Source organism: Canis lupus, chromosome 21, assembly GCF_003254725.2.
Source record: "Canis lupus dingo isolate Sandy chromosome 21, ASM325472v2, whole genome shotgun sequence".
NCBI classification, from domain to species: Eukaryota; Metazoa; Chordata; class Mammalia; order Carnivora; family Canidae; genus Canis; species Canis lupus.
Window position 1 is genome coordinate 39842025 of NC_064263.1, and position 18722 is coordinate 39860746.

The following is an 18722-nucleotide window of genomic DNA, read 5'->3' on the forward strand; positions in this document are numbered from 1 at the left end:
AACTGTGCATAGTCTCTAAGGCAATAAATCTATTGCACTTAAAGAAACGAAGGGTAATTACCACCATGGAATTAGAATAAGGCCAAAGACCCGAGATGTCGTTGAGTCTCTGGGTAAACTCCCCGGTCAAATAAAGTTTCATTTATTTAATCTTTTTGACATCTCAAATGGAAAGTCAAAGAAAGATTTTTAACTCATTTGAGAAGGATATTCACTTCTTTTTAAACACATTTTAAAAGGAGGGGTGGGGGAGGGAGAAAAAGCCTAGGGCATACTACCCTACTCAAAAGGCTCCAGAGGCAGCAGCATAGACCAGGCACAGACACAAACCAAGACAATGTGTCCGTGGAGCCTGTCCAGGGTCCATTCCTCCTCCCTCCCACACATACACTCCACCCTCCTCCGCTCCCCACTAATCAGACGAGGATCGCCCTCCACTCTCACCCACCACCGCAGCTCAGCACGAGGGCAGCTGGAATCTGGGAACCTTACCTGCAGCACCAAGACCTAAGAGAAATCGCGCTTCCCTGCCACCAACACCCCATGCCAGCCCCATGCACCCCTCCAAAGTCCCGTAACCATCTACTTCTTCCATCTGCCTGGGAGAAACTGTAAACGGGATTTTCCCCCCCCACGATTGAATGGAAGCTCTGTACTGTACCGACTTCTGGATTTGCCCTGGGTTGAGTTTAGGGAATGTCTGGAAAGGAAAAAAAAGAGAGAGAGAGAGAGAGAGGGAAAAAGGAGGGGGCCAGCTAAGCCTTGTCCAAGTTAGTCAGAAGGCTGTGTTAGGCAGGAAAGAGGCTACGGGAGAGAAACAGCTGGGATGCAGACTGGCTATGGATATCTCAGTTCTAGGAACCGTGTCCTTTCGTCCCGGAGGTAAGACTGTGTGACTATCGCACGTTTATTCTTTCAATGTCTGTGCCTCTCTTCCCCACCCCCAAGGACCCCTCCCACTCGGGTCAGCGGGCGTGCACCCCGGAGAAGGGCACAGCACGACGAAGGGCTTTATTTTCCAGATCTCTCTACTCATAGATTCTGGGTGTCACTGAGACGAAATTAGCAAATCTTCTACCGTTGGCTGCAGCGACCAAACCCGCGGTCCCTCGGCGGGTTGCTCACGGACCGCGGCTTCTCGGGCTGCAGGGCACTCCCGCAGCCCCGGCCCCGGCCCCCGCCCCCGCCCGCCCAGGTGCCGCCGGGGAGACTCGCGGCGTCCCTAACCGGGCCGCCCAGGGTTTCTATCAGGTCACCAGCTCCCGCCGCCTCTGCGCGCCCGGACGCGCACACACCGACGCACAGAGAGATACACACACGTTCTGACAATCGGGCCGAACTCCTCGTCTAAACTCAAGTCCCTTTCACCGTCAATTCAGCCCGCTGGAGAGCAGCGGGAAAACTGGGATGCTACGTGGATGAACCGCGAGGGTGCCAACCTCTCCGGCTGGCCGAGCTCTGTTTGTGTGCCTAAGTCGCCACCTTCAGGTCGAGCGGAAGACTGCGCCCGGCTCTCGGCTGGCGGAGACCAACCCCGCGGACACTGGCCCTGCCGCCGGCGTGACAGCCGGGACCGCTAGAAAGGGAAGCGAAGGAGGGCCCACAAGCAGACCCCCTGAGCAAAGCGAGTCCTGCTTGCTCTCAGATACCTGGGCTGACAAGAGGGCTGAGACTGCACGCTAGCTAAAACCAATAGCCCAGAGCCCAGGATGGCGCACTCTCCCTGCAAAGTACAAAGCTCCGGGCCAAGGACCCTGCAGCTCCAAGGCCGGCGCTGCTGCCCCGAAACTTCAAGCACTAACTGCCAGGCCAGTGGCGAGGGGTGCAGGCAGTTTCGGAGGGGTGAAGCATCCGTTCCAGTCCTGGCCGAGGACCCAGCTCTCTCTTTTAAGTGACCTCGGCTCAACTTGGACTCCGCACTCCCTGGGGCGCCACTCCCGCTCGCTCTGTGCCCTGGGGCAGAAGACAAAGGGACTCCGGGAGCTGCCAGATAGACCCAAGGTCACTAGCGGCGGGCTCCCGGACGAGAACTGCACCAGCCCGAGAAGGACGCTCAGGCAGCCCAGTCGCCTGCTGCGAGAGCTGAACGCTTAGCTCCATAGTCGCCCATTTCTCAGAAAATCAGTCTTTCTGATTGTCTAACAATGGATTCGGTAAAAAATAATACTTATTTCAGCAATTTTCGACTTTCCCACCCCTATCTTACTGAAACCCTTTACACACATTGTCTTCCTGTACTCACACCTTGCATTATAAGGACACCAGACTTAGGAATCTCCTACCTACTCCTGAAATAACTGTGGTTGTTCTTTGTTATGCCTGGACGCTGCCTTCAAGACTTGGGGACCTCTGCAAAGCTACTCTAAGTCCATCCTCCTCAGTGAAATGTGCAGCCAGGGTGCCTCGGTCTTCCCTACCACTTGAGTACATAGACATTCTTTAAATGCAATGCTTTATCAAAGGAGAGGAAGAATAATTTTACTTATCTCAAGAAAAAGGACACTCAGGAGCTATCTTGTGTTAAAGGAGGCCATAAATCACCCCTTATGGGCACTAACAGGGGCCTTCACTATTTTGGTCAGCATTGTAATAATAATAATTAATGAAATATATTAAATTTTAAAAAGAGAACCACAGCAACCCAGTGCTAATAATGGACAAGAAATATGTTTTCAAAGAGAGAGGCAACAGGCCCCCAAGCCAGACCCCCATTCCCTGGTTTCTCCACAGCCTAGCAAATTAACATTAGATCTTCCTCCACTCATGTAGAAAGCTAAGTGTTTGAATACAGTACTGAATTTTCCCAGGGAATCCCAATTATAGAAACACCTGTGCTAAGTAATACTATTCTAATCCACTATGAAAACCTTAAATATGTAATAGCCCTCAAATTATCTCATTTCTTAGTCACATTGGGGTGGGCCAGCCTCATGGAAGAACATTAGACTTGTACAGTGCCCCCAGAGCCTTATCTTAGAGGGGCCTTGGTTTCACCATACATAATCCTGGCAGTTCATCTTCTTTTAAGTGAAAGGGATATACACAGGAAGTCTAATGTAACTGCCAGAAACTAAGCCTGGGTAGAAATCTCATTTAAAGAAAAACCAAAGACCAGTGACTATAAAACTGCAACACAAGGCACATGGGCAGTCAGGCACCAATTCCATGATCTTTAAATCAAAATTCTAACAACATGGAAGAACTTGTCACTATTTGGCATATACGCCTCACTGTACTATAAGTAGAATATCAATGGCAAAAATATATTGAAATAAAACCACCATTAGAAGGAATGTGGTAGAAACCAGAAAATATAAACCTCTACCAATGCCCCCTCAAAAATACATATCAGACCTAATACTTTTAAATGCCAGACCTAATGTTTTTAAAATGCTATGTGAAAGAAAATTATTTATTAAAGTACTGATTGTTTTATAGCGTAGGGCTGCCAAAACTGCCACTAAAAGATCCAGATGAAAAGTGAAATTTCTATCCAAATGTTTGTCTTACAATGAAACATAGAATTATTTTTCTAAAAGTAATCTAAATAATTACATACGTAAGCATGAATATCACAAAAACCACAGAAAGCAAAAATATGATAAAGACTGATAGGATAATTCAACCACAGAAATAACATTCATTCACTAAAATTCAAAGTACTTGTCCAAATAGCATTCTTCTGGGATATCATGTAACCTTTCCATCATTAAGTACTATTGGTAAAGCACGTGCATTCCTTCATATGTGCCTCCCTTCCTAACACTTACCTCTTCCCAAATCTCAGGTTTACAACCTCTAAGATGACTATCACTTCATTCAGTGTACACCTTAACCACACTAGAAACATTTGATAAATCCTACAGTTCCATTCCAGTGTCTAATAAAAGACAAGCAAGGGACACAAAATAATGGTGTAAGACTGCTCACAGATAAATATCAAACAATAAAACAATAATTTGCTAATATTACTAGTCTTTAAAGATTTGATAATTTACCTCAGCAATTGTAGGCTTTCTGTATTATTGTGTTAGCATTGTTTTTTAAAAAACTCAATTTAACTAAATTCTCTAATTGTATTATTTGTTACTTAAAAATCTTTCCTCCAAATCCCAGATTGCTACTTTCAAATTTTCTAAATAGAGGATTTCTTTTGTGTGTGTTTTTAAATATCACAATTATGTTGAAGACTTTTGCTTGTTTTCCACATTTTTATTCACATTTAAATATTTATTGACTGCAATATATGTGCAAAGCAAATAATTAAAAGTGTGTTACTTAAGGATCTTTTGCACTTTTATGATTTAATAAATATTAATTAAATTTGCACAATGCTGAAATTTACTTAATATACTGAAAATTATTTTTACCAAATATGCCAGCAGAAGTATTCTGTTGTAGAAGTATATTTGATAATTACATATGATATTAATTAATTTTACTTGACATATACTGTTTAAATTACTTCAGATATTTTTACTAACCAACCACAGACATTTCTAAAAGTTCTTCTGACTTACCAAAGTGTGTATCTAAAAAAAAGCTTTATTTGAAAACAATCTATAGTCACTATCCAATTCCAAATAACATATTTTATGTATTTTACTTTCAAACCTGTTCTAAGGGAAACTTCAAACCATACCTTCAAATCAGTCTTTAATATAAGTGCTGTGCAAAATTACTCTGTAACTTTCTGGTTTGATGTCTCTAATATGTATCACAATCATACATATAAGATAAAGATATTATCTACCTAAAGTCAAACAAATGAAAGCTAAAATATAAATCAGTGTTCACAGTGTCTAAATGTTTGCAATTATTTAAATAACTCATTGGATTTCATTGAATTTTTAAGTTTTCATCAGGATGTTTTGCATTAGGTTTGAATATTTTATCTTTTTAATAGGGGGAGAAGACAGCAATATAGAGAATCTGCAACAACGATCATCCTCATGCTAATTCATGTCTGTTTAAGACAATAAGAAATGAAAAGCTTCACTTATTCACACTTAAAGTTCTAGAATAGTAGGTTTCTGGAGAAAATATTTAAACTCAAGAGCTCAATACCAAAACCCCTTTTAATCATATACAATATGTTATCAACCTACTTTCCAAGTTGATGAAGTTTAGTACTAAACTGAATATTAAGCAAATAAGTGTTAACTATGTTCACTAGAATTAGCATATTTCAGATTATAGTTTATAAATTTTTAAGAGCATCAGCATCATGATATGGTTGCCATAGAAACTGCAACAATATGTCATTTCAATTAATTTTATATGCAGTGATAAGGCCTAGTTCTACATCACTTCAATACAAGTTTGAAAAGCAAAGACTGAAAAAGCGATATAAATAGTGAATAGTGAGTTTCTAATTTATACCAGTTTAGAAACTAATAAAGTACAAGCCTTTTTAAAAAGAAAAATGCACAACGCATTCTAATTGCATGAAAAGGTAGCAATTTAATAAAGGTCATAAAATGTTTTAAAATAAACACATTCTGAAAAAAAGTTTTCATTAACAATCAACTACTTCTCTTAGTATTTTATACTTTTGTTACTTTTAAGTTTATTTTTAGGTAACAAAAATTATTGGTTATTACATATTACTTAATTATTAAATTATGGATGCTCTCTCTGTTCTCTAGAGATAGGTGCATTTGCTTTTACATTATAAATTCAAAAAACTGGTGCAGAATTTTAATATTTTTTAAGTAATTATTGCAACAGATCCTTTTCACTTAGAAGGAAGACACATGTATTATTGCAAAAGCCCTCTTAGTATGTCACTGCCAAAAAGATTCCATTGACATTAATGGTTCAATTATTGGAACATAAAAAGCTTATGAAAAGAAAGCATATATTTCCTAAAGAATAAATATGGCAAATGATTTGGAGCTCTTAATTAATCTGTTCTTTGGTTGACAAATACCTTTTCCTTATATTTTCTCTCATTCCACATTTTGAAATGGACTATGCCCAAGAAAACTCTGAAAATGATTTGAAAAGGCAAATTATATTTAAGCCCATATTTATCATACATCTTTTTAGATACAATGTAGCCTATGTTGTTAATAATTCCAATTAATTACTACAAAGCAATATCCTCAAAATATCTATAAAAATATTATAATACTGACAGTAATTTTTAGAAAAATAAAGACATTATGTGTGTATTTTTTTAATGGTAAAGAAACAATCTAAAGAAGAAAAGATAAACATACATAACTTATTCTTCTTGATAGGATTAAGAGGATTCCAAAGAAGCATTTAAATCCCCAGTTTTCCTGACAATTAACAATGAAAAACAGATGTTTACAAAGCTGTTTCATATGCTGCCTTAAAAGACGATAAAAGATGGTTTGTGGATAGTAAGAAGGAAGAGCCAGATAACTGCTCGCCGAGTGTATATTTAAAAAGCATTTTCATTGGCTCAGTTATTGTTAATAGTGAAAGAAAACACTTTGTGCTGCACATACTGTATGACTGTGACTATAGAAAACTGCCATCATAAAGTCCTCAAAAACTCTTAAGATGTAATTTACAAAGATAATAATAACACAGAATTATTTCACTTCTCTGAATGCTACACATTTGCATACCAGGACTGTGTACAATATACTCATAATGCACATTCATAATAACAAGGACTTCTTAACACTATAACTACAGCGTAAGATCTGTGCATTAGATAATCTATCCTACCAAGTTTTACTTATTGGTATAAAAGTGTTAGTCCAAAAAAAAAAAAAAAAAAGTGTTAGTCCAAGTAAGCCAGGTGTCCACTGTCTACACAACTGAAGACCAACCAATTAACTACTATACCACCATCATGAAAAAAATACAATGATAAAATTGAAAATCATGTGACCCTGCAAGGCAGTAACAATCTAGCTTTACATTGTAAAATGTCAAATGAATATTTTAAAAGTTGTCTGTCATAATCATGGACCTATATTACACACACACACAAAAAAAAAAAACCCTTAAAATACGACTGTTGTTTTTGGTATTATTTCTTGAACCAAGCATCATGCTAGGCACCTTAAAAATGTTTAATTTCTTAAGTATTTGGACATTTCTATTTTCTGAAAATAAATTTTAATAATGAATCTTCTTCATGAAGCATTTATCTCCTGCCTATATCACAGTAATAGTGTTTTCAGTTTCTACTACAGATAATAGATCAATTCTAATTTTGGTTATTGTCCATGTTGCTTCTTGTTCTTATTCAGCAGAGAATAAATAACAAAAATAGGGTATTTCTATTGCTCAGATGGGTTATTTACTAAATTACTCCTGACATTTTCAAATTTACTTCTGTCAAAATGGAAAAGATATTTTTAAAACAAAAAGAGGAGGTAGGTACAATACTGCCATTCATACAATATATAACAATACTTGGATTGGCACAAACTGAGCAAAAATATCTAATTATGAAAAATTCCCGAATATATTAAAACACTTACATTTTTTAACTAAAATTTTGTTTAATATGAAAATGACAGAAGATAATTACTTGTCCTTAAAATTGTATTAAATATTCAATAACCCATAAGCATTTATTTATATGAATACTAGTATTGAAATTGAATATATTTTACTGTGAAATTTCAATTATCTCCTAGATTATAATAAGTTATGAAATACATTCACGTATTTGACTTCATTCAATTAAAAAAGTTTTTAAATGTAAGCTAATTATTTACATGAGCATTACAATTATATTAGTGGCATGACATTTAAACATAGGGAACAAAGAAACTACCTTGGACCAGCAACACTTTGGTCTTGATATTATGTTAGTTAAAAGACTGTTAAAATCACCAGTAGACTCCTAATTTAATATACTTTACAATATAGTATAAAATGTTAACTTTCTCATTCTACATTTTCTGTGTGCTTATATTTGAAAAAAAGCTTGCAACCTAAATTTTTTTATGAACAATATGTCATCCTGGAAACTTAAATAAGATGTGTTCTACAATTAGCAAACTTGGTTTTGGTCTGTTTGTAATTAGTATTTCGCCAAGTGATTAATACAACAGCTAATATTCTGCTGCTCTATAGTTATACAAGGAATGCTCACGTACTACTTACAATTATTTTGTGGTATCCTTGAGTAAACTAAAAATCCTAAAATGAGAGAACTAAGAACAGTTTATCCAAGGTACATCCAAATGTGCAAGGCATGAGTGCTAGATTAAGAAAAGCCATACACGGGCAGCCTGGGTGGCTCAGCAGTTTAGCGCCACTTTCAGCCCAGGGCGTGATCCTGGAGACCTGGGGGATAGAGTCCCTCGTGGGGCTCCCTGCATGGAGTCTGGTTCTCCCTCTGCCTGTGTCTCTGCCCCCCTCTCTCTCTCTCTGTGTCTCTCATGAATAAATAAATAAATAAAATCTTTAAAAAAAAGAAAAAAAAGAAAAGCCATACACTATACACCAGATACAGCAACTGGTTTCCATAAACATGTAGTTCACAATCATCACAAGCCATTCCAACAGATGCATTTAAAGATGTATCAGATACACTGAAATCAATGGTCATTCAAATGTCACAAAAGGCAAATACAACATAGAAGTAGTGGAAGTAATAACTCAGTTTTCCAGAAAGTATTTGCACAAAGATGATGTAGGGTACCAGATGGTTTTAATATTACAGTTTTGTACTCATTGACTATATGTATTTAGACACTACCCTAAGCAAGAAACCAGCACACAACTGAATAAATCAGCTTCTAAAATAATTTTTACATTCAACTGCAATTTTTTTCAGATTGCCAAGTTTATAGTGCCCTTTGACACATCTGTTAATGATCCTATATCCTAAGTCATTTCTACTTCCTAAGTACTACTTCTACATTCACTAGTCATTATCTACTGTCTTCTTGTTTTAGCAAGTAAATGTTGCTTGTATATCATCTCTATCATCTTCCCAATATTACATTATCCTTACATTATCACACAAAGTAAATTCTCTTCATGCCTGAGCCAAGTAGTATACTATAAATACATGTCATTTCTTTTATAACTTCTTTGTTTTTATTTATTGAAAGACACTCACTTATAATAATCTAACTTTTCATGGCCTATCATCATCATTTTTTCCACATGTTTTTGCCCATCAGTATTATTTTCCAAATTGTCAAATAATCACCTTTCAGCTCAAATTCAAACTGACTGCTCTCCAAGCCATTGCACAATGGTCATCCTGGTATTTGCCTTTATGATTTCTTGTGTTTGGCCCCACATCTTCCCTTTTCTTGGTTTACTCACCTCACTTTATTGGAGCACACTTTCTAGTAACTTCTTAACAAAAAGAATATATATGAAGTAAGTTTCAATTGTTATATATCTGAAAAGTTATCTATCTCTCATGACATTCAGTTGATAGTTTGATTTAGGTATAGAATTCTAGGTTGAAATCATTTTCTGTCAAAAAGTTATGAGCATTCCTCCATTTGTTTGTCTCTCTGGAAGTTTTTGGAATCTCTATCCTTATTGTTTTAAAAGTTTACAATAATGCCTTAGGTGTGGATCTTTTTTCATTCATTGTCCTGGACACCTGGATCCTCTTTCAGTTAAATTCATGTCTTTCATTTCTGGACAGTTTCTTGTATTTTTTCTTTTTCTACCCTATTTCATTTCCTATTTTCCTTTTCTGGAATGCTGAACTTCTAAAATGCTTACTTTTTCTTTACTTTCAATCTCTTTAATTTTATATGATTTTCTGGATGCTTCTGAGAAAGTTCTCTTGCCTTGATAAAAGAACAGAGATTCCTGAAGGAAAGATCTTTTGTCAATGCACCTCTCAGCTTTCTATTTCTTAATATGACTATCATGTCTAGAGTGGCAAGAACTGTCTTACAATCATGAGATAATACACATCAAGATGAAAAGATGATTGAAAAATTCAAAAATAACTAGAACTGTTCTTGGCATATAGCAAGTACTCCATAAATATTTGTAAAATGAGTAAATGTTCAATGAATAATGAGAGTGGTAGGGCAAAAGTATAGAAAGAGTCTAAGACATCACTACACTGTTCTGACAGCCCTAAAATTTCAAACTCTAGACTTCTTATCAGATGAAATAAATGTTTTCATTGCTTAAGACACTGCAAGCCAAAAGAAAAAAGAAAAGAAAAGACACTGCAAGCCAAAAACATTCCTATTATGAACCTACAATAAGTATTCAGTTGGTAGTCAATTAGCCTTATTCTAAATGTCATATTCTTATTTAGGTATACTATTAGACTCATTCTTTATGTCTAATAATTAAAATTTTTATAATACTTGCAGCTTTCTTTTTTTAATTTGCAGCTCTCTTCTCTGAGTTTTCCATATCCCTCTAAAGTTATAGAGATTCAAACTGGATACTATTTCTACAAAAAAATTAATCTGTACTTTCACAAAATGTCACAATGGGAAGATACGGTCACTATTTTGTTCATATAATATTCTTATTATGCTTAATCACACCTCTTTGTTTTAACAACTAAATCACTTATTTTGCTTACCATATTTAATCCCTGTATTATTTTCCTTTGCAAGTTGATTTTATTAATTAATTTTTTAAAAAGCATTATGATATTCATTATAACTAGTGGAATAATACTGAGATTATTAGGAAAAAGTTAATAAAACAAAAATTCCCATTACCACCTCCCTGAGATAAGCAAAGTTAATAGTTTCCATATATCTTTTATATCTTTCTTCACATTTATTCAAACACATATATACATATGTATATTGAATATATATACACATATATTCTATGATATTTGTTTGAAACATGAGATAATGCTTTTTACATCCCTTTGCAATTTGCTTTCAAAACACTGCATGGACATTCCTTCAAAATAGATCAGATGCATTCTGTTAGTAGCTGTATATATTACAGATGGATATACTACAACTATTTATAACACTATCTCTATTAATGGGCAAACAAATTATCTGCAATTTTTATCACCATAAAAATGCTGTAATAATAGCCTTCATTATTGTTGCATTTGTTGCTCTAAGTTTGATTTCCAAAAATGAATTTTTAGGTTAAAAGAAAGTGTATATTTTAGTTTAACAGAAACTATCTGTTAACTTTGAAAAAGTTGTAGCCATTTACTCTCCCATTGGCAACATGTAAGATTTCCCCTCACCCTTTTCAGCACTGGAAATTATCACTCTTTTCTACTTCTGTCAATCTGATGACAAATAGATTATTACTGATATTTAATTTCATTTCCCTGACTATCTTTTCATAAGTTTATTGGCTATTTATATTTTCTTTTATTTTCTTTTTTAAAAAATATTCTCTTTTCTATAAATTGACTATTTGTATCCTATGGCAGACATTATCAACTGCCTACTAATCAGCCACCCCTCCCTTGCATAAACAAAAAAAATTTTCAATGTTTGGAACCCATGTGATTTTTTTTAAGGATTTTATTTATTTATTCATGAGAAATACAGAGAGAGAGGCAGAGACACAGGCAGAGGGAGAAGCAGGCTCCCTGCATGGAGCCCACTGTGAGACTTGATCCACAGAGTCTAGGATCACAACCTGAGCCAAAGGCAGATGCTCAACTGCTGAGCCACCCAGGCGTCTGAGAACCCATGTGATTTAGATGCACATTCTCAGTCCCAGTGGATGAATACTCATTAGTCTTTTTTTTTTTTTAATTTTTTTTTTTTTTATTTATGATAGTCATACAGAGAGAGAGAGAGAGGCAGAGACACAGGCAGAGGGAGAAGCAGGCTCCATGCACCGGGAGCCCGATGTGGGATTCGATCCCGGGTCTCCAGGATCGCGCCCTGGGCCAAAGGCAGGCGCTAAACCGCTGCGCCACCCAGGGATCCCTGAATACTCATTAGTCTTAAGACAAATCACTAATTCCTTAATTCACTTATTCATTCAATAAATATTTACTGAGCATTTACTGCATGTCACAATGAGCAAACTCCCTCCCTGCCTTCATAGAGTTTATACTCTAGAATGGAAAGCTACACAGACCAACAAATAAATATATAGCATTTCAGGAGATGGTAAGAGCTACATAAAGAAAAAGCAGGGTAAGGGGAAAAGGCCAGGGATAAGAATGAGGGTGGTTACTATTTTATACAGTGTAGTTAAGAAAGCCCTTTCTGATGAGAAAAACATTAGAGCACTTCACAGGTAGTACAGGTACCTTATAACAGAGTACTCCGAATTTCTCCCTGCTGCTCTAAAACAATGCTGTCACTCATTTCACCCATCCATAGGCTATAATCACTCAACATATTGTTGCTATTATTATTTTAAATGACTAGTGATCTATAAGATCAACTAATTTTTTAAAAAGTAAAAAAAAAAAATGTTAAAAGTTCTATACTAAACTTTATTTGTTCCTTCTCTAACAGTCTTTCTTTCTTTGTGAAAGTCAAAGTTTCTAACCATATTCTCGTCATTTTCCTTCTTTCTGAAGAACTTTTAACATATCTTGCAAGGTAGGTCTACTGACAACAAATTCCCTCAATTTTTGTTTATATGAGAAAGTCTTTGTTTCTTCTTCACTTTTGAATAATAACTGCTAGATACAGAATTCTATATTGATGAAAGGTTTGCTTTCATCACTTTAAATATTTCACTCTACTGTCTCCTTTGTGTGTGTGTGTGTGTGTTTTTTTTTTGTGTGTGTGTGTGTGTGTGGTATTGAAAAGAAGCCCAACATTACTCCTATTGTTTCTCTAGGGGTAACATGGTTTTTATGTCTGGATTTTTCAAGATTTCCTCTTTGTCTTTGGTTTTCTGCAGTTAATTCCCTCACTAACATAGACACAAAAATCCTTAATAAAATATTAACAAAGCAAATCCAACAATATATAAAAAGGATAATCAATAATGACAAAGTAGTAAGTCAAAATTAGTGTAAGATTCAAATATCAAGTACATTCACCATATTAACAGAATAAAAGAGAAAAATATTTTAATAGATGTAAAAAATGCTGTGGACAAAATGCAAGAGAAATTCATTATTTAAAAAGTTCTTAAAACTAGAAATAGGGCAGCCCGGGTGGCTCAGCGGTTTAGCAGCCGCCTTCAGCCCAGGGCCTGAACCTGGAGACCCTGGATCAAGTCCCACATTGGGCTTCCTGCATGGAGCCTGCTTCTCCCTCTGCCTGTGTCTCTCTGTGTCTGTCATGAATTAATAAATAAAATCTTAAAAAAAAACTAGAAATAGAAGGAAACTCCTTCAATTTTATAAATACCATCTCTGGGGTTGAGGATGGGTGGGAGAGAGCTACAATTAACATCATACTTAATAGTAAAATACTGAATGAAGACTGAGAACAAGGCAGTGATGCTCGGACTCACCACTTCTATTCAACATTGCACTGAAGGTCTTAGCTTTGCAATATGACAAAAATAAAAATAATAAAAATCATAAAGATTGGAAAATAAAATGTAAAACTCTCTTTAGAGATGTTATAACTATGTATTTTTACAAGCTTAAATAATCTATCAATCATGAGAACTAACAAGTAAATTAAACAAAGGTTAACATTTTTAAATTATTGCATGCGTATATATCAGGAGCAAACAAGTGGAAAATGAGGTTAATATCAATTATGCTTGTTAAATTTCCTCCAGTTACAGTTTCATAACTTCTGACTCTTTTTGCTATGCTTTCTTTCTCTGTGGACATCATATATATTCTCACTTTAAAGCCTTTATCAGACTCTTACAAACTCAATTTAATGTAACATTTCTATTTCAATTATCAGTTTTTGTTAATTTCAGATGCCTGCCTTAACTTGCTTTTTCATGTTTTAGATTTTAGTTTGTAATTTTATTTTACATAGAAATTTTAATTTTGTGTAATTCTCTCTATCTACTCCCCCTCTCATTTAATGTATATATAATTACATCCATCTAAACTCTCAGGCCCCAGTTCAGATCCAGACCATGCAACAGTGGCTTGGGGTCCTTTCCAGATGTGTTACTAGAGGAGATACCACAGTTCAGCTACTGAAATCAATTTCAAGGAAGAAAGATTTGATTTACTTCTTGATTAAGCTATGACTTATATAGACTCTTGTCATTAGTAACACATCCCACTAATCAGCTCTTGTGGAATTTCAGAGTTCTTCACATATTATTTATATATTTTTAATATTAATGTTTATCAGTTTCACGTGTGGAAAATAATCTTTTCCCAATTTATTTGTTTCCTTATTATTGAGCTTTGAGGGTTCCTTGTGTATTCTGGACACAAGTCCTCTAACATCACATAGTTTTGGATTTCACCCAAACTATGGCTTGATTTTCCTTTCTCTCAGCAGCGTCTTTTGAAGAGCTAAAGTATTAGGGGTTTTTTGCTTCCTTTAAATATTTATTTATTTATTCATCACCCAGTCCCCTCATGAGTGACACGGAGAAAGGAAGAGACACAGGCAGACGGAGAAGCAGGCTCCCTACGGGGATTCTGATGTGGGACTTGATCCCAGAACCCCGAGATCACTCCCTGAGCCAAAGGCAGATGCTCAACCGCTGAGCCACCCAGGTGCCCAAGAGCTAAAGTTTTTAATTGGATGAAGTCAAATTTATTTTATGGACTGTGCAATTGTGTCATATCTATTTTTTTGTATATTTTTTATTGGAGTTCAATTTGCCAACATATAGCACAACACCGTTGTGTTCAGCCCATCAAGTGCCCACCTCAGTGCCCATCACCCAGTCATCCCATTCCCCTGCCCATCTCCCCTTCCACTACTCCTTGTTTTTTTCCCAGAGTTAGGAGTCTCTCATGTTCTGTCACCCTCACTGATATTTCCCACTCATTTTATCTCCTTACCCCTTTAATCCCTTTCACTATTTTTTATATTCCCTGAATGAATGAAACCATATAATGTTTGTCCTTCTCCTATTGACTTACTTCACTCAGCATAATACCCTCCAGTTCTATCCATGTTGAAGCAAATGGTGGGTATTCCTCATTTCTAGTGGCAGAGGAATATTCCATTGTATACACAGACCACATCTTCTTTATCCATTCATCTTTCAATGGACACCAAGGCTCCTTCCATAGTTTGGCTATTGTGGGCATTGCTGCTATAAACCTTGGGGTGCAGGTGTCCCGGAGTTTCAATGCATCTGTACCTTTGGGGTAAATGCCCAGCAGTGCAATTGCTGGGTTGTAGGGTAGCTCTATTTTTAACTCTTTGAGGAACCTCTACAGAGTTTTCCAGAGTGGCTATACCAATTCACATTCCCACCAACAGTGCAAGAGGGTTCCCCTTTCTCCACATCCTCTCCAACATTTGTTGTTTCCTGTCTTGTTAATTTTCACCATTCTCACTGGTGTGAGGTGGTGTCCTGGTGGTTTTGATTTGCATTTCCCTGATGGCAAGTGATGCAGAGCATTTTCTCATGTGCTTGTTGGCCGTGTCTATGTCTTCTTTAGTGAAATTTCTGTTCATGTCTTTTGCCCATTTCATGATTGGATTGTTTGTTTCTTGGGTGTTGAGTTTAATTGGTTCTTTATAGATCTTGGATACTAGCCCTTTATCTGATACGTCATTTGCAAATATCTTCTCCCATTCTGTAGGTTGTCTTTTAGTTTTGTTGACTGTTTCTTTTGCTGTGCAGAAGCTTTTTTTTTTAATTTTTATTTATTTATGATAGTCACACAGAGAGAGAGAGAGAGAGAGAGGCAGAGACACAGGCAGAGGGAGAAGCAGGCTCCATGCACTGGGAGCCCGATGTGGGATTCGATCCCGGGTCTCCAGGATCACGCCCTGGGCCAAAGGCAGGGGCCAAACCACTGCACCACCCAGGGATCCCTGTGCAGAAGCTTTTTATCTTGATTAAGTCCCAGTAATTCATTTTTGCCTTTGTTTCCCTTGCCTTCATAGATGTATCTTGCAAGAAGTTGCTGTGACCAAATTCAAAAAGGTGTTGCCTGTGTTCTCCTCTAGGATTTTGATGGATTCTTGTCTCACATTTAGATCTTTCATCCATTTTGAGTTTATCTCTATGTATGGTGTAAGAGAATGGTCTAGTTTCATTCTTCTGCATGTGGCTATCCAATTTTCCCAGCACCATTTATTAGAGACTATCCTAATTGTGTCATATCTAAAAAATATTTGGCTAGATTAAGCTCATAAAAATTTTCCCATTTTCTTGTAGAAATACAATAGTTTTAGATTTTACACTTAGGTCTCATAATCCATTTGGAGTTAATTTTTGTATATGAAGGGACACCTGGGTGGCTCAGCTGTTGAGCGTTTGCCTTTGGCTCAGGGCCTGATCGCAGTTCAGGGATCGAGTCCCACATCAGGATCCCTGTAAGGAGCCTGCTTCTCCTTCTGCCAATGTCTCTCATGTGTCTCTCATGAATAAATAAATGAAATCTCTCTGTGTCTTTCATGAATAAATAAAATCTTTTTAAAAAATTTTATATGAAGTATTGTTCAAGGTTCTTTTTTTGTTGTTTTATCTCTTTTCTTCCCCATGCCCCCACTGCCAACACCTGCATATTCAATTGCTCCAGTGACATTTTTAAAAAGATTTTATTTATTTATTTGAGAGAGAGAGAAAACATGAGCAGTGGGGAAGAGGGGAAAAGAGAGGGGCAGGGGAGAGGGGGAGGGGCATAGGGAGAGAGAGAAGCAAGTTCCCTGCTGAGCAAGGAGCCTGAATTGGGTCTGAGCAGAAGGCAGACCTTAACTCACTGAGTCAATCACCCAGGTGCCTCAGCTCCAGCACAATTTTTTAAAGGACTTTTTCCATTGAATTGCCTCTACTCCTCATTGAAAATTAATTACCATATATGTTTAGGTCCATTTCCAGACTATTCTATTCTATTGATGTATGTGCCTATTCTGTCAATATCATAATGTATTGAGTACTATAGCTTTAGTGTAAATCCTTCAATTCTGTTTGTTCCTCTTTTCAAAAAATTTTGGCCATTCTAGAATCTTCTCTTTCCATATAAATGTTAGAATCAGCTTGTCAATTTTTACAAAAAATACTGCAGAATTTTGTTTGGAATTGCATACTCATAGGTGTTACTAGCTCTAGCCTTAGCAACTTCTGCGTGATCCTGCATTCTGTTTATTATAGCAACCTTGGAAGCTACATGTTAAATATGGCAGGGCCAAAATAAGGGAAGGAGCCTGAGCACCAACTGTACTCAATGGAAAGCCACCCACTAATCCAAAACACCTGTTCTAGATTACCCTCAGAAAGAAAGAAACATCTACTGTGGTAAATGACTGGCAAGTGGAGTTTATCTGTTAAACCAGCATGACTCTAACTAATACATTATTCCATAAAGTTTTATTATATTATCCTCAAAGATTCTTGTAATTCTCTGTTAGATGTATTCTTAGGTACTTATTTTTTTGCTACTATAATTGGTCTTTTATTGCATTTTCTTTTTTTAATTTTTTAAAGATTTTATTTATTTATTCATGAGAGACACAGAGAGAGAGAGAGAAAGAGAGGCAGAGACACAGACAGAGGGAGAAGTAGGCTCCATGCAGGGAGCCCAATGTGGGACTCGATCCTGGGACTCCAGGATCACGCCCTGGGCCGAAGGCAGGTGCCCAACCGCTGAGCTATCCAGGGATCCCCTTTTATTGCATTTTCTAATACTTTGCTTCTAATGATATAAATATACAATTATTTTCTAATTATATCCAGAAATACTAATAAATTCTCTTATTAATTCCAATAAGATTAATTTTATTAGATTAATTTTGCTTTTCAAAGACAATCATATAATCCACAATGATCCTTTTACACTTTAGTTCTTTGCCTGTCTATACCACACAAACTAGACTCTACAATGTAGAGTAGGCTACAATTACAATATAGTATGAAAAAGGAAATAGACAACAGCCATATCTTATTTGTGATTATAAAATGAAAGCTTTTACTGTTGCAAAATTAAATGTGATCTATAAAGTGAGGTTTTCATAGTATCCTATTCTTGTATTAGGGAAATCCTCTCTAGTCCAAATTTGCTAAGAGTTCTTTTTATCATACATAGATTTAGAATTTTATCATGCAGTTTTTGTCTTTTATTGAGATGCTCATGAGGTCTTGCTTCTTCAATCATTTTTTTGTATTGAAATATTGGACTACAAACTGCTAATTGTCATCCTGTATCCATTCTTCCCTTTTTCCTTTAGGTAATAGGACAACCTTCAGTTTTAGCAAGGCACTTTATTGTTTAGGCCAAAAAAGTGAGATTCTTTTTTTTTTTTTAAGATTTTATTTATTTATTCATAGACACACAGAGAGAAAGGCAAAGACAAAGGCAGAGGGAGAAGCAGGCTCCATGCAGGGAGCCCAATGTGGGACTTGATCTCGGGTCTCCAGGATCACACCCCAGGCCACAGGCAGCGCCAAACCGCTGCGCCACCAGGGCTGCCCAAGGTTCTCTTGATTTAAAAAATTCAAGTCCCTTAAGCTCAAGATTCCTCATCACCCTGTCCTGCATCATATCATCCTGTTGGAATTTGGGCTTGGGATGCCAACACACAAAAATGGTGACAATTCAGCCTCTGCTCTTGCTGAGAGTAATTAACTCTCCTTTTCTCTGATCTAGGTGTTTCATATATCCTGCCAGTATCCATAAAACTGATAGGCTAGTTTGTTCACTTATAAACAGAGTTAAATACCAGACTCTTCATAGTTCCTCTAAGAGATTTCATTATTAGACACTCATGCATTAT

At 36.5% G+C, this 18722-nt stretch overlaps 1 protein-coding gene across 7 annotated transcripts in view; it reads right to left on the reverse strand.

The window, feature by feature from the left end:
- The window catches only part of SOX6 (SRY-box transcription factor 6), a 665863-nt gene that overhangs the window by 589020 nt on the left and 58121 nt on the right, over positions 1 to 18722 (reverse strand). The window lies entirely within an intron of this gene.